This window comes from Coptis chinensis, chromosome 5 (assembly GCF_015680905.1).
Source record: "Coptis chinensis isolate HL-2020 chromosome 5, ASM1568090v1, whole genome shotgun sequence".
NCBI lineage: Eukaryota > Viridiplantae > Streptophyta > Magnoliopsida > Ranunculales > Ranunculaceae > Coptis > Coptis chinensis.
The window spans coordinates 38,822,337-38,827,062 of NC_141460.1; positions in this window are offsets into that span (position 1 = coordinate 38,822,337).

Consider the following 4,726-nt stretch of genomic DNA (forward strand, 5'->3'; position numbering starts at 1 on the left):
CGCTTTCATTTCACTAAGTTGCGTTGTAGAAAATCTTGGTACTTGATTCTGTTTGGGGGTGCATTCCATGTTAATTATTTATGGCAAGATCCACAACTATTTCAGTTGTTGATATATGGTAAACTGCATGTTTATTATATACATATGTTAGAGATGAAGTCTCGGGAATCGGACTTTAAAAGACCCACGTTTAAAACAAATTTTCTCAACTCTGTTCTATAAAATTTGTTTGGGGGTAGGGTGTTGGTATTTCCATCCTAAACTCTGTTATATAAATTTGTTATTTTGATATTGTTTTTATTGTTTTTAGTAGATTAGATGTTAAGTTGTTAAATTCAGTAGTTAAATTTGAATTCTGTAGTTAATTATTATTTGAATTTCTAATTTAATTTAACTTGGGTTTTGTCTAAGCATGCGATGATTTTTGCATAAATCCTACCTTCCCGAATTGTTTGGGGGTGGTATTATTATTTTTAGCATTGCTTTTATCTGATCCACCATTTTAGAAGTAATTTTGCAATGAGTTGGTTGAGAATGTTGCCATTATTGGTGTGGCTTGATTAGATATTGTGTTAGGATGAAATTTTAAAGAGTTAGGAAGTTGCTATTCTAAATTCAATCTAAAAGATATTAGGTTGGTTTTGGAATAATGAATCTGGGTTGTTTCCGTTTTAGGTTTTGAAAATATTTTGTTTCCGGCAATTGCCTTAAAATTTTTGGCAACTTGTTAATTCGTTTTAGAAACTAAAACCCTATATATACTTGATTCATTCTACACACAAAACCCACACATATCACTTTCATCTCTCACCCTGAACCTCTACATTTTTCCTTTTATTTTTCACTTCATCCTGCTCTTCACACACGGAGCACGCCCCACGCCTAACACACCCCATTTCTGAGCGCACCCTGCACTGAAAACACTGTAACTCGAATTTGATAGGAACGCGACCAGCGCCCTACCAAGACCATTTCTAAGCACACCCCGTGCCCTGACCTTCACAGCCGTTGAAATTTTCGGATTTTTTGTAGTTTTTCTAGGGTTATTTGAAGCACTTCTAGAGAGTGTTTATTGGGATGACATATCCTACAATCACACCGGAGCAGTCTTTTGAAGATTTGTTCCAAAGCAACACCTATGGTGCTTGGTTTCACGAGGTGATCATACACGTAGGCTGGGAACCGCTAATGGTAAGACTTGATGAACTTTATTCTCTTGCACTTACATCTTATTTTTATGATAATTGTAAGTTCTTTGATAGACTGGATGGAGAACAAGTATTCTCCATCACCATTGAGGATGAACCAATGGAAATTACCAGGTTCTTGCTAGCCTTTGTTCTTGGACTTGCTATGCCTGCTGAAATACAAGACTCACATGCCTATTTGGTCGATAATATGTACCTTTATAACTATGAGAATTTGCATGAGCATTACGGGGCAGGAATCTTTAGGATAGAGGACCAAGGGGAATATAACATCGCCCTTGGTACCCTGTCCATGAACGTGGGCACTGTTATGTTTTGGTTCATGCTAAACATTAGAGGGGAATGACGTTATTTTTCTGTGAATGACAAAACTTGTGATATTTTCCTTGCTTTAGCTGGGGGATGTATACTCTATGATATTCCCCAGACCCTAATGTCTACTTTAGCATGAGCCCATAACATGAGGCATAAGTACCTTCTTATGCCTATTTTAGTTTGCCGTATTATGCTATGTTTCTTTCCTATTTTTTGTGCCCGCTTCACGGATTGGGTTGGGGGTCGACATTGTGAGACCCACCAAATGTATTATTCGATCTTTCCGTGTAATGACTTGGCAAGGGTGGAGAATACAACCTCATCAGGTTGCACCTTACACCCCATCCTACCAAGTGGCGCTTAACAGGTTGGCAATTGTAGATGATAAATGGCGTGAAGCCTAGCAAATTATAATGGCATGGCAAGATGCGAAAAAACCTCACTTCTTTATAGAAGAGGAGGATGTCGCTTAAACGATGGAGATAAGGTAAGTTTTTATTTTTGTTCGTGTCTTCTTACGTCCCAAGCAATTACTCTTGTTAACCCCATAATGGGTGGAACTCATATAGAGTTACGTCTATTTTTCTTTATCTATATTAATATGTTTTAACTTTGTTTTGCAGATGCTCTAAATTTTCACGCGTTTCAATGGTAACTCCAATCCTCCTTAATTCTTTACTTTGAGGACAAAGCATGTTTTTGTTTGGGGGTGGCATAGAAACATGTGTAAATTAAGGCACCTGTTAGGATATAGATATGTATAATATGCACTTGTTTTCTAGGAAAAAATAAAAATTTCAAAAATTCAAAAATATAAATAAAAAGTTCATGCTATACGCTTAGGAATATTGGTATTGTTTTCTTTCTCTATGCTTTTAATAATGTAGTAGTCTCACGTCAGCTTTTACATTAGAATAGTTTTTAGAAACTTAGGTTAATATGTAGGTAATAATCTTTGCATCTTTCTATAAATATATTACATGAGTATCTATGATTGTTGGCAGTAAATTTCTTAAATCTATGCTAGAGTACTTATTTTACAAATCCTGTGAGAATATAGCTTAAAGCCTTATATGAGTGAAATATTTGAGCAATGACACAAAGGAGAAGTAAATTCCGGATAGAGAAATCACACGTCCACTTGCTTGATCACTATACCATATCCTAAGCAATAATTTAGGCCCTCTTTGGATCGATATAGCCAAAAATTCAAACCTATGAATTATTTTCCGCTAGTCACCCATCTGAGCCTTTCTTTAGCCTTTCATAAACCACAATTCCTTTACCCTTTTACAAAAACAAAACAAAACAAAAAATCAACCTACCCACTTTTTAAATGAGTCTGAGAATAGAGATGAAGAATAGAAAAGAGATAGACCTTTGAAATCAAGAATTTGTTAGTCACTTCAAATAAGGAAAGAAAGTTTCCATCCAAATAAGTAAAAAAAAAAAATAAAAATAAAATAAAGAGTTAGAACTCCAAAAAACAGAATCAAAGGAGTCAAAAGCCAAAGAAAAAGAAAAAAATGGCTAAGGATGGAAACAAAGTGTAGAAGCAAAGTATGAACAAGGTTTTCTCTAGTTACATAATATGAAGACTCTATTATCTCAGACTGGTTCTTTTTGAATATCCATTTCCTTCATTCTTAAACCATCACTTAATCCCCGCAATACATAATAAACACCTATAACTTAATTAGGAATAGGTTAGTGTGATAGTAAGTTGCAGATGTGTTTGATCAACTTCGGCTTCCTTGTGTGTCATTGAGTTTGTAAGGTAAAGTGTGCCCACTGCACACTGGAGTAGCGAAACTTGAGCAGAAAAATAAGAGTGTTTTTGTCTCGACTTTTATGTGAGGACCTACTTAAGGACGCTATTCAAAAGTTTCATAAACGGACTTGTTAGTGCATTTCATAGTATTACTCATTATATATATGTTTCTTCGTAGATGATTGATTATTATGCATATATTATCTTAGGTTTCGACTTGATTATTCTGTATTCATTGCTAATGAGATGTATAGATAATTGAGACATAAATAAGGAAACACTAGTTTTATTCTTAGTTGTTGTAGTATAGATGAAGTTTGTGAGTATCTTCACTGGAAAACTCTCATGAGGCTATAACTCGTCAACTAAGGAATTCCTAGTGGTTTAAGGCCTTATTGCATATGGTCAATGCAATCGCACTCGGCGAAACGAGATTAGTTAGAACTCCATTTTTGGTCACTTATTCTAATTTCTCATATTTGCTTGAGGACAAGAAAAGTGCTGTTTGGGGGTAGTTTGATAAGAGCCCAAAACTGTAGTTTTAACCCCTTTAACAATATTGCTTCTGACCAATTATGTGATTAATAAGTAAGAGTTAGTACTGTTATCATGTTCTTATGCATTTCAGGCATTGGAGTCGAATATGTACAGAAATGTGCCCCTTTTGCGAGATAAAGGAGAAAGGGTTGGTTGGTAAGAAGTTCTATGATAAAAAGCCAAGATTCAAGGAGAAAAAACCTTTTTAAAGCCCGGTCAAAGCTGAAAAGTCAAAGTTAAAGGGGGGAGAAACAACACATAAAAGTCAGTAGAACTTCCTGAAGCCGTGTCTTTGGACTCAGACATTAACATTGGGACTACCTTATGTCAAAATGACCGGCTCAGAATGAGCTTTCTAATGGTCCAAGCCTTGACCCAATAAGAAGAGTAGTAGTGGACGAAAAGTCTGTTGAAGTCAAATCCAGCTGAAAACCCCTTTGTGGACTGATGTAATAAGGTTTTGGGCTCGATTTTCCGGCCCAAAACATGGCTCCTCAGCCCATGCACGAAATTGTGAATCTGGTCTCTTCCATATGGGAGACAAAGACTTAGCTCTTAGGCATCTAGTTTTTTTTTAGTGAGGAATAATCCAAGAACTTAGTTTGGAGATCTAGTTTTTACTTCATAGAATTAGTTTTCCATTCCAATAGATTAGTTAGAACAAAGAATGAATATTATTTAGAATCATATTTAGTTTTATAATAACTTATTAGTTTTTCATTTCAATTTAGTTTATTGATTCAATTCTTATTTAGTTTTAGTTGTCTTAAATTCATAATTAGTTTGTCTTCATTGATAATTAGTTAATCATCATCTTAGTTCTAAATTAGTTTTAAATCTTGTTTTAATTCATTTGGAATTATTATTATTATTATTCAATTAGATTTATAAGGTT